Genomic DNA, 18,388 nt, shown 5'->3' on the forward strand with positions numbered 1-18,388 from the left:
AGATTTTTGTCATAATAGCTACCAGTCATTGTAGCTGAGCTGAAGTAGTGGATGGTGATTAAACATGTGATTAAATCCAGACATTTTAATCATACTCCTTCTATCTATTTTTGCAAAGCAGGCTGCCTGCTTTCCCAGCAGTCCTTATGAATAGCCCAGGGATGATAATTTGCATGCTAACTGAATTCATGTACCACAGTGATTGTATGGAACATCTGTTGTTGATTGTTTTGGTCCTCTGCTTTTCAAACTAATATATGAAAATGCAGAAGGTAAAAGGCAAATTATCATGTCAAGGGCAGAGAGCAATTTGTTCCTTCTCTTTTTGCTGGAACTCTATGTTGTAGTTATTGATAAATATCACTACACTCCTGCTGTCCCTCTAGACTTGCACTAAAATACTGTGCTTTAAGTTGTTGCAATTTTCCAGATGATTTTTTTCCTTCTCAATCTAATTTTGGCATAGCTTTGGCATAGCCTCATTAGATGTGGTTAGAGAAAACCCTTCCCCCATCGCCTTTCCCAGCCCACATACCCACCACTGTGCATCTAGAACTGATATTTCTGTTCTCTAGATCGATGTAAAGGAAGAAGGCTTCCTAGAAGCTTCTCTTGTCCCTGAAGTCTCACTTTGCTCAAAAAGGAAACAATTAATCTTTTCAGGAATGAGATTTTCAATCTTCATGGCAGAAACTTGAAATGCTTCCTAATATCATCTGAGGAGCAGATTGCTGCCAGGATAGTTCTAAAATAAGAGCAAGTCTCAATACAGAGAAATAAACCTGTACTTCTAGATCCATGATACATCAGGTTTCAAAATAGCAAGTTGAATGGTATGTGAGTGAGAAAATTACTGAGGAGCTACACAGCTTCAATGGTAAATTTGCTTTCACCTTGCATGCACTCATGCTATTGTTTGGAGGGAGACTATTGAAATTGCCAGTGAGATTAGCTAGATTTTCCTAGTGTCTTTGCCTAATATGTAAGATGTAGGGTGGTGTTTTTTCACCACAGGAGGAAGAGACAGTATGTCTGTTCATTATGCAGTTTAGTATGTGAGCTATCTGAATGTTTAAGCTTTCAGTCTGCACAGAAAGAAGAAAAATGGCTTGAAATAACCATTGAAAAATATTCCATTAATCCATCAGCAGCTGTTGATTCAGAGTGCAACTGGCTACAAAGATTAGTTGCATATTCAAGATTGCTGTAGGAACAGCTATGGATTACATCACTCCAACTCTCCTAAAGTCTGGCTGTGCTGGATCTCACCTTCTGTACTCTGTGTGTGTGAATATTTTATTTGCCTTTGCAAATAAAATATTTGCACTATGCAGGTTGATCCTGAGAAATACATCTGTGTCTCATTCCCCTGGTGATTCATTCTCATGATTATTGTATGGCATCTTGGCTTTCATTTTTCTCTTTGTCCTTCAGAAGGGATTGTTGTGAAAGAGAAATTGTTAGGGTAGCATATATGAACATGCATGGTCTTTGTGGGAAAGCAGGGTCAGATGCCTGTAGGATCTTTCACGCTGAATCTCCAGGCATCAGCCCACACAAAGAGGAAAAAAAACAAACAGGAAAAAGATCTAGTAAAAAAGTGCAGCTGGGCTGAAGGCAATTCAAGCAACAGTGACCTGCATGCATTATCTCAGTCATGCCTTCACTTGCCAAAATGAGTTGATAGGCATCTTAACACTAATGAGAAATTTGGACAAAAACCCTACTGCTCCTGAGATTGTTATGCTTGATATACTTCACTAACTTTGTCATGGACTGAAAATTAATTTTCCATGGACTTTAGTATTAACTAGAATGGTTACAAGAGTGAATAGAAAAAAACATTCAAATGCTGCAAATAAAAATACATTTTTAATTCACTAAAATTCACTTATTGCTTTCCTGGCAATTCTTTTTGTATTAAACTGAAGGAAAAAGGATTTTTAAAATTTTTTTTTCTTTCAAGTATTTTTTTCTCTGATACAAATTATTAATTAAAAAATTGAGAATTTCATATGTGTAATCTTAAAAAAATACTCTGTGGTTTCAGTTAATTTCATTGTTCAGGTCTGTTTAAAGACACCACAATGACTTTCAGTTTTCTTACACAGTTTCAGGAAAAATAGGACTGGTCTAAACTACTCATGGGAAAAATAATGGAGGAAAAAGTATTTCTGACAAAATCTTCAGGCCTCTTTTGCATATCATAAAGGAGGGAATCAAATCAATCTCTGTCTGTACATAATATTTAATTGCAGAATTGTATTATAGTTTGAATAATAATTTTTATTCTAAAACTGATTAAATGAGTGCATATAAATTGTATGGAAATGAGGATAATAAAATTTATGCTCAGGAAGGAAAAATATGTTTATTAAAATTCAAATAACAGATGCAATCTCCTAGCACAGAACTCAATATAAAATTCAAAATATAATATGGCAGAAACCAAAATAGAACTGCCAAGCAAACTGCTTCCTCATATTCTCTCTTTTCTTGGATGTTTTTCTTTTGATATATATGACAGAGAAGAACAGCCAGACTTAGGGGTTGGCAAACTAATCCTCTCAGGTTTTCATTCTTCTCCTGAGCTAACTCTAAAATAATATGCACAGTGGTAGATCCCACAATCTTCAGGGTTTTTTGGGATTATCCCACAAATCAAGGCCTCTGCTTTCCAGACAGTACCACAAGATGTAGGATTTCTGCAAGTTAAATATCTGCTCTCTATAATCAGAACTGACTAGTGGTTGATTGTCGTGGTTTGCATCAACTTGCTCATAGTGTAGAGGCAGAGCCACAGAAAGAGCTGGAATCCCTGTTAATTTTCCATTAAGTTAGTTTGGCAACTCAAGTACATTATACTGTAAATATGCAAACAAAAGAACTTGATTCATGTGCTCCTGTGGTTGTTGGATAATTTAGTAAAGATAGCAAAAATAACTGCACTTCTATAGTCACAAACTGTGACTGCACAGCCAAAACTTTTTGTCTTCAGCCTGGATGAAAAGAATGCCCCTCGGCAACATCCCATCTTTTTATTCTGCTGGTGTGTGGAATGTCAGCGGTGGAATGTCAGAGTCAGACACTGAGGAGGGGTGTGTTTGTTAACCAGCAGTGCTTCAGAGCTCCAAACAGGATTTTGCACCCAAAAAAGCAAACTTGACATGACAGGTGAGCTGACTATACAACGCTCAGAAACTCCCATTTTGACCCAGATATGTAAGACTCCTCTTTTTTTAAAACCAGCTCCATTCCAGAATCACCATTCATAATACTCAAGTGGTTTCAGTGCTTGAGAAAAAATATTTGCCTTTATTTCTGCTTTCTCTATTCTTAAGAAAAAGAAAAAGAAAAGGAAATAAGTATTAAAAGAACTACCAGATATTACTGGGAAGTTTAGGCTACCTAATATTAAACATCTAAATGTAAGATTGGTTGGTCATAGAATGAATGAAGAGTAGACACCTTTCCCCAGTACAAGAGCTAGGCAACCAGGATAGTAATTTAGATTTACCAGTTAAATTATTCAGTTTATGCAAAGAAAAATATTCCTGGACATAAAAGAGGATTGCTACTCTGTCTACAGAGACTACTTGTGAGGTCCTTCTTGTGGTGGGCTTTCCTGTCAGTGTGCAAGACTTTGGACGACCCAATCATCCCTGTAAAGGCAATGTGGTGAAAGATGCTGAGAAGGGACACTTTCTGTTGGGTATCTAGCATACCTAGAATGCTAGAAATGCAGTGCCCTTGTGGAATTTTCTAGCAATGCAGATGACAGCAGCTACAGAGTATTAGTCATACCTGATCAAATGCTCCTAAGAAAAGATGAGGTACAAAGTTCAGTGAAACATTTTATCAGTTCTTTTGATCATTGATCAGGAAACTTCAAGAGTCAGTATGCCTGAATTCACCAAACCAGTCTGATTTGTGTTTGACTACAATGTGCTGAAGCCCATGGGGTTATGTGGGTTAACCCCGGAGTGCAGTTCAACCCCAGCTGGCTGTTGGGTTGGGGAAGAGAATTGAAAGGATAAAAGTGCAAAAACTCATGAGTTAAGATACTTAAGACAGTTAAATTGGCAAGGCAAAAGCTGTGTGTGCAAGCAAAGCAAAGCAAGGAATTTGCTATTTCCCATAAGCAAACAGGCATTTAGTAATTTCTAAGAAAGCAGGGCTCCATCACTTGTGATATTTACTTGGGAAGACCATAACCAAGTTTTCCTCTCTTCTATTCTTTTCCCATCTTTTATTTCTTAGCACAACCTCATATGGTGTGGGACACGCCTGTGGTCAGTGGGGTCAGCTGTCCCAGCTGTGTCCCCTCCTGAATTCTTGCTCACCCCCAGCATACTTACTGGCAGGGCTGTATGAGGACCAGGAAAGGTTTTGATTCTGTATAAGATTTGCTCAGCAACAGCTAAAACATCTCTGTATAATCAACACTGTTTTCAGCACACAACATTGCACCATACTAACTACTCTGAAAAAAAGTTAACTCTACCCTAGCCAAGATCAGCAGAGACTGGGGGCAGCATAGCCCCCAGAACATGGAGACTCTCATAGCCACCTCCATGAAATTTCTATTTGAGATTTGCTCTTCTAGCAGGACACCTTCCACTACAGACTCACCTGAATTCTTGAAGTTTGCTCTTGCAAACCTTGAGCTCTTATGTTAGATATGAACCATTAGACTTTATTAACACTAAACTACCCTCTGGACATTCCTGCTGAAGATAAACATATTCTGCCTTTTTTTATCTGGATTAAAAACTGTAGTTGATACAGAATAGGTTCTGAATACACTGAAGGCAGACATGGCCTAATGACAATTCAAGTTATATGACTATTAGACTTTTCCAATATTCACCACTTCTTAACACAGATTTTTAGATTGACTTGGCACTGTCATAACATGGCCCTGTGAGTTCAGTCATGTGCACAGGAAACTCATTTTCTCTCACTGTATTCTGTTTTGTGGCTATTTGCTTCCCACCTACTCTCCTTGTGAAAGGGAATACCCCAAGACAAAATTCATTTCTCCAGAGACCACATAGTGTTTCCATAGTGTTTCCTGCACAGAAACAATTCCAGAACTCAGTAACAAGTAATTAAAGTTTGAATTCTGGGACAGCAGAACTGCTGATGTCAAATTTTGTAGATACCATCACTACGGGTGAAAAGGGAAAAAGCTATGGAAACCATACCCTAACTGTTATCTCAATACCCTCAACCATTTGCCCTTCTCTCATGTGTACTGTTGATGAGTGATCACCTCTCTGTTACGTTTTAACTGTATTTTTAATATATGTTTCCTTTTTAGCCATGATTCTTCTTATTTTTATCCTGTTTGTGAGAAAGAAATGGACTAGTCTAGTCTTGTGATAATTAATGACTGAACCCTGACATGGTGCATGTGTTGTGCTGCATCAGAACCCTTGAGTAGGCCAATCCTCACTCTTCTCTCACTTTTTATACAGCAATAAATAATTGTATACAAAATTTAAAAAAAAACTGAAAAAACTAACAGGAAAAAAATATTACTTTGCCAAAGGAAATTAACCTTATTGTCAAAAAGATGGACTACCTTGTAATCTCCTATTCCGACAGTGATTCCCTTTTTTTAAAGATAAGTAAAAAATATTAGTGAAAATTTCTTTCCATTTCAGTGATGTTAAGTAGCAAAATTCATTTTGCTACTTAACATCGCTGTTAAGTATTCATTATCCTAATGGAATTAGGATTTAAAATTCTGTTAAAATTCATTATCCTAATGAATAATAGAGGTCAGGGAACAATACTTAAAATACTCAAAAACTAGTGTTTTCCAAGGAAAAATGCAGTTTTATACACACCAGTAAAACAGCCACTGCTTAGAAATACAATAATATATTTCAGTCTAGGACTTGAGTTTTGGTGGAATGGTGCTGTGAGACTAAGTACACAACAGCATGGCTTGTACATTAAGCAGAAGGAAGACACATTTATTACTGAACATTTTGTGAGGAGCATGCCTAAAAGCAGCTCTGGTGTAGCTCATTGTCTGGTACCAAGGCTTAGAGTTTAGGACATGTGTGCTTCGCTTGCTCTTGTAAGTCCTTTTCCACAGAAGCAGCACATAACACTCCATGTGAACAAAGCAAAGCCAGCTGATTAACATCTGTTGGTTTGATTAAAGTCACATAGACTGCAAAATTTCAGGTTCAAGGAAGGCAAGCTTGCTCTCGTAACAAAGCTGGGCATTGTGTAACAAGCTGCCTTTGCTATACCTGCTCATATGATTTAGAATCATGTTTCACACCTGAAAAGGGGGACCCAGGCTGCCTGAACTGATTGTGTAAACTTCCTTTCATGTTCAACCACTAAAAGATATTAGCAAGCATGCCAGCTACTATCCTTACTGCACAATACAGCAAAAGAAGTTTTAGACCTTGTTTTTTTCTGGGGGAGTGAGATTTAGGCAATGAGTACATTGGGATTGCCATGCTGGTATTCAAGCTGCTCATAATGTGATATAATTGTGCTGGTAACTGCATTACAAATGACTGCAGTCACCCTAGAGCAAACTTTGTATCAAAGTAGGTATTAAAATGCAGATGTCAGAGGACGCAGGGGTGTATTTGTAGATATCCTCTGCACACTTCAAACAGATTCTCATGTCATCAGGGAGAGGTCTAGAAATTTAAAGAAGCAAAATAATGTTCTTGTCAGCAAGACTTTTGTCTGTGGTAGATGCTTTTTCCCCTGACACCTAACTACCAGTTAGGCTTAGTTTTGTCACTGGTTATCTTGTACCACCACAGTTCAGGTTTAGAACAAAGAGAACTTCAGACAAGGTCAAGTGTTTTACCTGAGCAGCATAGGATGTCTAAACACATGGCACATGAGTCGAAGGACCACAACTTACTCCATGAACTATTTTTGTCACCAGAAGAAACTCTTTTCTGGGAGGATCTTGGTAACCTGTGAGTAAAGTTGGCTGATGCATCTGCCTCTGAAATCTTGTCATCATACCTAGTGTAGGTGTCTGCAGGATGCAATGGGTAAAACAAGCTATCCACAGTGCTGTGTTAGCACAGTGCCATCATCAGTTGCATGTGGGACATGCTAGGAGAGCAAAATAGCCACATCAATTTTGCATCAGCATTAGATCATGTCTGCCTTCAGTTCAGTGTAAGGACATATGCTATATCAGCTTTGGTGTTTCAGCATAGCCCCAGTGCTACAGCCACATTTCAAACATCTGCACATAGTCTCTGCTGTGCACTGCATGGCTATTAAATTAAACAGCACATCTTAATACCTAAAGCTCTGGTGGGAGTCCAGGTGTTGGGAACAATGGGCCCATGAGAAACAGTCTCTTCTAGATGCAATGTAGAGAAGCAGACATCACTGGTAAGTAAGAATTTCAAGACCTACCATCTTCTACCCAAGTGACAAAGAAATGTAAAGGCTGAAATGAATATGCTAAATCCCTGACACAGCATCAGAGATTTTTCTGGTTCTTCTCTTTGCACTAGAAGTAAAGCAAACTCAAACACAGCTATGCTTTGCACAGCAAAGTACAGTATCAGTGATGCAGACTGGTTAATTGGTTTTTAAACTAAAAAAAATATTTATGGGATAATTAATTTTTCTTCAAAACAGTGCAGGAGAGAACTGGGCTGGCATCTGACCAATGTGAGTGAAAGGATGTCATTTTCATTGTGAAATTTTCATTTAGCTGTGTCTCCTAGCTGCTGAAAATAGCCCTCTTAAAATTTGCTCTGTGTGCCAGCACAGAATGCCATGTAGCCTGTGGCCAGGAGGATTCTGCAGGTAGACATTATAGTCCAAAATGAAAACATGGTTCCAATTTAATTTTCTGGTGCATCCTAAAGACACTTAAAGTCCTGTGCCTTGCATTTAACAACTCTCAGGGTGGCTAAGGTGAAATTGTCACTGCAGTTCCGCTTACTGAAGTCACTGGGTGATGGTGGCAAGAAATAACATCAGCTGATAAATGTGTTTCTCAGATAACCTAAAATCTTTCAAAAAATCCTTCGCTCCCTGTGAAGCACATTATCATCACCAGGCTAATTATACTCAAAGCTGATATTCTAAAGGAGTTCAGGGATTTCCTTTTATATAAGAAAGTGAGATGATTAAATGCCCCTGCAGTGTCTATTTCTTTCAACAAGTAGATTTTTGCAGAACTGTTACAGTCTGAAATGTCCCAGATGGTGCTTTCCAGTTGCACTGGAGCATGTATTTTCTGGTAATTGCACAGCTTACCTAATTCCCTTGATCCTGAAGTCTATTCTCTTGTAACAAACTTTTTTAAAGGGAAGCATCTGTTTTATGCAAAACCACACTTACCATTTTGAAGGGGTTGGGATGTAGAGTACATAAGAAGCATGATTTTGAAGACTTGGAGTGGCTATAGGGACCCATATGAAGATTATAAATAAAATTTAAAACTTGAGAAAATTGCAAGTAAATGTTAAAACTTGAATAATTGTAAGTGAAAGTTAAGTCTGATAGACACTGAAAGCCACAATGAGCCTAGAACATACAAAAATTATTTGTAAATCAGGCCTCTGTGTACTGCAGCCTCTTGTCCCCACCAAGTTACACAGAACTTTGTCTACAAATCTTTGTTGCTTATTATCTTTTTTATCACAGTAAATTTCAATGTGTCATAGCAATCTATTTAATACTTCACTAAGGATTCCACCTAGTTCACCAATATGAACAATTACTGCATCTGATGAAATGCTTAATCAGGTATGTGAAGTGAAAATAAGACTTCAAGTTACATCTGTGATAGCAGTATGTTGATAAAACAATCACTAAAATCAGAGACATACCTGAACACAAAATCTTCAGAAAAGGGACCAAGTTGGCCCTGTGAGTAAATTTTAAAGACTTTTTTTCCCAGAAAAAAAGACTGGCAGAAGCTACTGAGGATTATGCAGGGGAAAGAGAGTTTGCAGTTCCCTGGGAATGGAGGGGAATTAACCTAAGAAATGAACTTCACAGATAACTTCATTGAACAAATTCCTTTCCAGTAAGAGCAGCCTGGTACATTGACAAAACCCTCAGTGAATCTTGATCTCTTTCAAGAGTGCTTGGTAGTTTTTAAAGCTTTTAAAGCTCTGGGATTTTTTTGTACTAGAGGCTTTGGATTCACTGTCAAGCATGATGGGACTGTGTGTGGGAGAGAAGAGTTTTGTGCCAGAGACATGTAGACAGCAGGGTGAGTGTGAGCCAGATATGTCTGCAATGAACAGCTATTTCTGGCTGTCTGGGACAAGGACACCTGGACTTCAGCATGAAAGAAAGAGTAATGAATAAAGCTGAAGGGATGAAAACCCTCTAAGATATTGCAAACAATATCTTGATATATCTTATTTGTATATATCTTATTTGTACTCTTCAGTGACTCATGAATAGCACAAAATCACATTGGTAGCTGACATTAGAACAAGCTGTAAGTTAATGAACTGACATTGCAAATTTTAGTTTTAAAAATAGATTAGTTGAGTGGCAAATAGCCACCACAACTTTTTGTCCATACATTTTATTACATTCCCCTGAGTAAGGCAGAGGGGAGGAATAAAGTCTAATTTGAAAATGCATATGCACTGTCTGGCAATAAATTATTTGATTAATACTTTGATCTCAATACTGATGTAGCAAGTACTGGTATTTTCATCATTAGTGAAATGACTAACCTCAATGGAAAAGGCAGCAACACTAAAGTAAAATGTCACATGCTTATCTTTATCTAGTTGATGCTCTATTTTTTTTAATTAAAAAAAAGGCTTCAAGCTCACTATAATAAGAAATCAAAGCCTAGTTTTCCTGCAACAGCACAAATGCCATATTGTGAATTTCCTTCAGCAGAACGGAACTGGACAAGGCTGCTTTTGTCCATCCATCGAGATACTCTGTGACAACAGACACAGTGATCAGTTTAAGAATCAGATCACAGTTCTGTGTTTCTTTTGTGTCATTTACCCTGTGTTCTCCACAATCACAAATGAGGTATTAAGGAGTTACATGGTCTTCATCACATAACCCATAACTTAGAAAAGTTTCTCCCAAAACTGCCCTGAGGACTCCAAGCCAAATGTCAGATCCAGGACACAACAAATACTTTCCTTCATCCTCAAAAAAATCAGGCTCATTGCACAAGTCCATATGCATGAGCACAGAGAAACAGCAAGCCAGCACTACACTGGAATTGTGTGATTTCTGCAATTCCTGTCAGCTCACCTTATAAGCACTTTTGACCCAGCACACTTTATGTGGCCCATGACTTGTTCACGTGCCTGGTAGCCCAGAGCACAGTGTCACCACATCTACACAATAGCCACATTTCCAGTGTCTGCAGAAATTGTGAGTGGACATCTCAGTCCATCCCTCTGTAACTCCACAGAAATAAAGATGAGTCTGGCAACAACTTGACCTATTGCTGGACTCTGTGCACGGGACTGTTCATAGTGAATGATGTTCTCGTGTCTTTAAAGTCTGCCAAAACCTGCAGCAACATGGGCAAGGTAACACCTTTGGCACATAATTGACTGGTATATGGATAAATAACATTCCTAGTTTGTGGCTTTCACGTTGGGGAAGATCTGGCTGCTTTCACAGTACACAGACATGCATCCAAAGTCCCTTAGCACCACTGAGGGAGGCCCTTTTTCTGATTTCATCTGTTTTTGAATACCTCAAGTGCAAAGACATTGTTCTTTGTGTAAACATCCATTAACTCTAATGCATGTCTGGACCTGCCCCAGCTTCCTGAATCACCAGCTCAGAAAACATGAAAGGAAAACATGACAAATGCCACTGCAAAGTGAACCGAGTCCATCTCCAAAACCATGCAACACAGAAATAGAGGGGTCTCAAAATATTGTCAAGCCTTTACTCTAAAGTGGGTTCAATTTTATGTCTAGACCATTCCCACCTTTCATAGGTTTAGTTAATCTTTTCCTATCTCCCTGATGAATCTTCACTAATTAACTTAATGTCTCCTGTGGATTTTACTTTATAAAGCTCTTTTGCGGTTGCCATTTTGGACTAATTGATCTGCACATTTTTGAAAGGAGCTATGCCAATAGGGAAGTGTTGTTCCAGATAAAGCCCAGTAAACATTATTAAAGTATTTTTTCTTGAATTCTAGCTAGAATGTTTTTGACTTAAAACCAGAATAATTTTTCACTTAAGCTCTTATTTTTCACTCTTTTATTGCTACCTTATTTTTTTAACTTGTTTATTACTACTTCAACCAATTATCCTGTACATTGAAAAGGTCTTTTTTTTCCTTTCCTTTGAATTTTTCTCTATTGAATTTAATTAATTCAATTAATTGATTTCTGATTTCTCAGCTTTTCAAAGGTATTTAAAATGCTGATCCTTTCTTCTAGTCTAGAAGTAATTCACAGACTTTTATTATTTTATTTTATTATTTTTATTTTAGAGGTTTTACCACCTCTAATTAGCCAAGTCAATACTGAAACTGTTGAGTGATACTGGCTGAAGTGTAGTCCTTTCAGGATCCTACTTACATGCCTAACAGAAAATCAGAATTAAGTACTGTTTGAGTACAGGTTTTCAAGCAATTCTGCATCTACTGATCTTGACCTAACTCTGACCTAGGACAGCCAAAATACTCTTTTCCCATTCTTTATGGATACAGCACATGGAGGATGAATTTAAAAAAAAAAAACTTTCCTAAAGGCAAAATATGTCACTGTTATTGTTTCCTGCCTATCCATCACACTACTTATTCAGAAAGTTAGAAAATTAGATTTAGAACTAGCTTTGGCTCAAGCTGCTTTTGGCTGTCTGTTCTGACTTTTTCCTCATCATATTATTACTTATTATATTTTTATTAACGTTTCTTATTCCTTTATTGCTTACAATATTGTTTTGTGTAAGAGAGTGTTTCTGTATCCTTCTGGAGCCCTAAAGTTAATCTTGACTGATTTCTAATTCTTCAGAATGTTACACATAAAGAATCCATTTAGTCCAGTGGAATCTTTCTGCTGAACACCACTGATAGGCACAACCAGTGAAATTATTTCTGTGATTTATTTTATGTTAGTGAGGTATGGTAAAACAGTCCATTATGGCAATCCAAACTGATGTTCAAACAGGTATACATTTCAGGACACAGAAGAAAATAGGGATTTCTACTCCAAGACTGGTAACCTCTCTCATATTGAGAGTACTTAATTCCATATTCTAGGTATAACAGGTTTTCTGACACCCTTTAGCTGCAAAAGATAAACTTGCTCAGATATGCAAAATATCTTTTTGTATTCCCAGTGGCAGTCATGCTTTTCTCTTTGAAACTTCTGTTATAGTTCCACATGCACAGAGCTATGGACAGCTTCTGCACTTCAGTTCCCAAGATCCATCATACTTAAGTGATTTATACAAAGCTTCTACAGATTTTTAGGGAAACCTTAACACAAGACTAGCATCTGAGACTGTAATCATACATCTTCAAATATCCTAGAATTTAACATCACTCATCCTCTCCCTCTGCTTTTCCAAATATATCTATGGAAACAGATAGCCTTGAAGGAACTGTATGACAATATCCAGATTTTGAGGAACCCTCTGGAAAAAAAGTATCTTTCCAATTATATGTTCCTTTTGTTTGCTTTATCTCTCAAGGCAATCATTTTCAGAAAGATTTTACGGCAGATCAGAAAGTACATTCCTGCTATGGATTTCTCATTCATACCAGCACTAAATCAGCCATTTTTATCACCAGAAAAGCTGTGCATATTCCAACACATCATGGATTAAAGGAGCAATAAGGAAGCAGTTCAATGTCCAGGATACTTTAAAAAGAAGAAAAGCAGAAACATGAAGAAATGGTTGCATAAGAGTCCCAAGCTAATAACCCAAATACAAGCAAGCAACCAGATGTTTTTTCAACCAGATATATAATACACAGGGAAGTCTATTTTCTTCAGTGAACTGCACATCTGAAATGGACTGCAGACTTGCCAACTGGACTAACTTTCCACAGAAGTTAGGTGGAGAGGGGCAAAATCCTGATTCTTGGATTTTTCTCTGTGTGTGCAGTTTATTCTATGGCAATTCATCTGAAATAATTAGAAGCTGCAGCAGAAGGTGTGAATGTCACTTGTACAGGAGCCATGTGTCATCCATGTTAAACCTTTCAGCTGACAAGAATCCTGAGAGGCAAGAGAGAAACTGAAAATCATTATAATCATTTCTAGAACCATGAGCTCATATTTACAGCATTAGGAAAGCGGGTGGTTTTTTTTTTAAAGCAGGCTGAATTTCTAATATAAAAGGATTAATTACTACTTAGACTGAAGAAATTGCTGAAGGGGACATGAGGATATGAGCAAGGGTAATCTCAAGGACCAGTGGCACACCGAAAAGGTAAGTGGTGTGAGTGAGAGAGGCTAGGAGGTCCTGAAAGGAAATGTGGTGCTAGATCAAACAGGGATCAGATAGGAACAGAAGATTTGGATCATAGCAAGGAAGGATGTGGAGAGAAGCAGCAGAACCTAAAGGAAAATTGATAGGTAATGGGACTTATGTATCTCAGAGCCTCAGGGTACAAAAATGAAATCTTATATTGAATGGGAAAACCATATTTTAAAATATGCACTAAAGTCTGAATTCTTCAGACTCAGAAACACAAAATCAATAACAAGACCATATAGGAAAGCTCAAAGTAAGAAAAACATCTGAATGTTTTTAATAATTTTCATAAATTAGTTTGGGGATAACATCCCTGATTTAAAAAAAAATTGCATTAAAAATTATAGTCCACTGCAAAACAGAAATAACTAATGCTGTAAAGTGTTTTCAACAACCTGACTCACATAGAGGTCATGTTAAAAATATAAACTTTTAATCAGGAGATCAGTCTGTAGGGATATGGGGAATTAACTATTTTTTTTTTTCTTGATTACTACATTCTGGCAAAGGCCCTTCAGTAGAAGGAATGTAAATGAACAGGACAAGTAGATTAATTACAATGTATGACTTCCAGATACATTATTATTTAATCTTTGCACTTTTCAGTTGACTTTCATCATCAGTCAGCAAAAAAATTTCTTCATCATCATCTGTTTGCGATTTGCAAATCTAACTCAGTTATCATCTCAGAGTCCAGAATTCCAGGTCTCCCTGTACTCCTTCCTTTTCTGCCAACAATCTTTATGGAACGTAGGAAAAAAAAAATTTGAAAGCTTTGGCTGGTGAGCAGGCATAGCCATAGTATTTTCTCATTCTACACACAACTGAACTTCCCACACTACCCCTGCTGAGACTTGCATGACATCATCAGGGATGATGGCTCTTCTTATGCTGAGTTTCAGCATATCATTCATTGCACTGATGGCTCCAGATTCCCTGTGTGAGAGGCACTCTATCCAGAGGAAAACTACTGAAGATGGATTAGAAAAATATATATGCAAATTTACCATTTATCCTAAGGTTAAAAAATGTATTTGTGCCTAGAATGGATTTGCAGTCATTCACTGGACAGAAATTGCGAGATACATTTTGTTGTCCCAGACAGCATCAAAGAAGAATAAGGCAGGCATCAACTTTCCTTTTCCCTCTCTCCTTTGTATGGAATTCTTTAGAAATGTTACTTTGATGTAATTTCGGCACCTGTGATGCGACCTTTGTTATTTTTTTCCACCTAATCTCGGAGTTGTGCAAACTCTGCTTCCTATTTGACTTGAAAATACTGTAAGTACATAAATCTCTGGGGTTTTGACCATCTCTTCCATGGAGTGTAAGAAAAGTATGTAAAGCACAAGCAGAAACTACAAGACAATGTACTTCATCCAAATAGCTAAAATTCCTTGGAACAATAGATGTTCTTGATTTCCTTATGTATCACATACAAGCACTGAAGTTCATGAGTGTAGAACAAGGCAATGTAGATCCATACTATTAATTTAGTCCCTTTTGTTTGAATGTAGTCCATATGTTTCTATGCTGTGTTTTCTAATGAGCTCACCTTAATAGGAACAAACCATGTTTATTTCTATACAGCAGATTTTTGCCTTTAATCATTAGAATAAGTTATTACAGAGATCTGATACAACATGGCAAATTTTGTTGCTGTTTTATTGTGCCAATAAAAGTGTTTTCAAGCATACAATATTTTCTTCAGTGACTCTATATCATCTATTTTACCTAATTTTAATTGCCTGTATAAAGCAGAAAATAGATAAATTCCCATTTATAATTTTCAGTGCAAAAGCACATCATATCAAGAAAAAAGAATTATTAATCACTGCATAAACTGAAAATTAATGGAAAGAAAACTAAAGTAATAACTTAATCATCTCAGCCTAAGATGGTTCTTTTTGGAGAACAGGACAATGAAGAAAAAATACTTCAACTTTACTTATCCTTTCCAACATTATACTTCTTCTGAAGTCACTGAAAAACTTTCCAGGAAATGTTTAGTGCTTAAGTCCTACTGCTTTCATATTCAACATTTCAAAGGATATAATTAATATGTCAAAAAACTGGAATCAAAATACTAAAAATGGAACTGCTTAAGATGAAATTTGACTATGAAGCACTTTGTTTTGAGAGATATAGAGAAAACCATAAGAGAATAAATTGTGGAGTTTTTTCCTTCTCAGTGCAACCACCTCTATGTATGTCTGAATACCCCAGTGAGCATTTTTAGCTTACCATATGCAGATTTCTGTACATATTTAGCTAAAGTATCTGGTTCTATGAAGAGACGAGGAGGGGTTTTCTCCTAAATTGTTCAGTTCTTCCATGTGTGGCTCTCAGCACACTCACACAGTTTGGAAATGCACACTGCTATGAATAGCAAATGAATATTCTTTGTGCTTTTCTTACAAGCTGAAACTGGGGAGGAAAGAATGAGCAGAAACAGTGAAACCCGAAGTTCAATGACACTTAAATAGTGAAGGAAAAAACAAACCCTAATGGCTTTATCCAAGAGTAATGTAAAAAAAGAGAGCAGAAAATTTTGTGAGCTTGCTGTTGAAAAGTCTGTCAAGAGCAGATGAAGCTAAGTAGGTCAAGTACAGGTCAGAAACTGTTCAGCTTGCGCTGCTTTTAACTTTTATAGAAGGCAGCTCTCATTTGTTAGAAAGTCAATGGGACAAAAATAGCCTCTGTAAGTAGCTTAGGATCAGTCAGTCTTCTTTCAGTATACAGACAGTCTCAGAAACAAAAGCCAAGACAAAATTCCCTACTATTGTGAAAGAGGATGGTGTAAGTAAAACAGAGGTATGGAATGAAAATGTCCTGTTATATGATCTGGAAAACCAGTCATTTTTGTCTTGTACCTAATGCATCCAAGCAATGAAAAGTTCCTGCGTTTGGTTGAAAACCTCAGGTGCAAGCGAGCCAATTTCTTCAAGTCATTTCAGCCAAGACATACAAGCAATGCCCCACTCTCCTCACTGAAACACAGCCTGTCTCGCCTGTGAACCAGAGGAATTCCAGCTCCTCTCAAAAGTCTTCTGTCTGAGCTTGCAGACCTACCTGGGGAAGTTAACTAACACTTTGACATCAGTAAACTTTGAACAAGAGTCTAAAACAAGACTTAAAATTATTTTTTGCATCTCACTTGACCCCTATGAAAAAACATTTCTGTAAATCTCTTGGAAGGAATCCTTCATATGAGACCCAATGGAAAAGTAAAGCCCAAAGGGAAAGTGTGAACAAAAATAATAGGATGCAAAACTTCAGACAAAATGGATTCAGTCATTTTGTGTAAGCACCACTTAAAACCAGTACCTTTTATGAATTCAGATTATGGAGGTTTTTAACACCAGTAGCATACACTGGCATAGCTTTAAGTACTATTCTAAGGCAACAGGCTTCTCTTGTACAGGCTCATGTAGATTTAAATTGGGGCACATGCAACTGATAATTAAGTGCCATTAGCAACTCTGGAGAGACTGACTGCCCAGAAGCTTCCTGAGGCTGTGAATATGATGTCTGGGATTTGTGGAGGCTGTGAGATTGGGGACTGCATTCAAAATCTTCCTCAACTCTTTCTCTACTACATGTGCCTTGCACCTAAATGAGTTTAGACTTTTAACATGATTCATTGCTAGCATTGTGTTCTTCCTCCACGGGATCTTCCTGCCCCTTTTAAATTAGAATATATGAAGAAGAGTGCACAGGCTTTCACACAAGGAAATCACAAGATATGCTTGGGTTCCCAGGGCCCTGTGTGGGGTGAGTTGCTTCATTTTCTACAGCTCATGCAACAGAAATACCACCCTGAGTGTATATCAGTGTGATATACAGAATGGAGATATTAAGGAGCATTTTGTGTAGGAAAAGCCATGTTATGCCAGAAAAGCTTGGCAAGCCTGCTGGCTGGTGTGGCAATAGACAGGCAGCTGCAGGTCCACTGGAATCTACAGAATTACAACTGTATTGTTAATTTTAATGAGATTACTCTCAGAATGGAAGTTAAACTTGAAGAGCTTTGGTGACCTTTACTGAGAGCACTGCTTAAGTTGGTAGGTCTACAGCATGCCAACAAAGCTTAAATATGGGTGCTGCACAGTCAGACATACCAAACCTAAGTCCTTCGAGTATTTACAGAGCATTTACTTTATAAACACAATGTTCTTACAAGCACTTGAGGCTGTGAAGTGTCAACAAATATTTATACTGCTGTGGAAAGAGGTTCTTCACACAAGTGTAAGGGGAAGCTTTGGAGTGCAAAGTAAATTAAAAACCAGCTATGTGTGTGTTGTGTTGCTTCTGTGCTCTACACTCTCTTTGCTTTGGCTCCAATCCAGACTGAAATCCCAACACTCTCCACAAAGGTGGGAAAAAGCTGTCTATAGGAATTAGTCTTTTACCTCTCAGACTAGAGCTGCATATAAAATAGGAATGTTTTTTTCATTTTTTAATGGAAAACTGTTTTGCAAACAAAGTCATATAAATAAACAACTCTGCTGTTTGGAGAAAAGAATTATGAAGAATGGCTCCTTGCCACCTGGGTGGAAATACCATTAGCTGCAACAATTCACCGGATATGGTGAAAATGGTAATTTCACACAGTGCTTGCTATTGATCCATAATTGTCCACCAAAATACAAGACAAAGGAGGGTTGCACTTAATGTGCAAAACAAAGAAAGGAAAGCATGATCCAAATATGCTCAAACACTGAATAGCTGCACCTCCCAGGAAACTGGCTAAAACTAAACCAAACAAAATAATAAAGCAAATCAGCATCCTCACTTCAGGAAAATTATAATCAAAATCAAAAAAAGCTGAGTCTGGTGGTTTCTGAAACACTGTCATGATGCTCTGTAGACTGGGCAACGTGCAAAGCATGGACACAACACAATAGTTAGACAGACTCTCTGTGCT

The sequence above is a fragment of the Lonchura striata genome, chromosome 1, assembly GCF_046129695.1.
Source record: "Lonchura striata isolate bLonStr1 chromosome 1, bLonStr1.mat, whole genome shotgun sequence".
In the NCBI taxonomy this organism is placed as follows: Eukaryota; Metazoa; Chordata; class Aves; order Passeriformes; family Estrildidae; genus Lonchura; species Lonchura striata.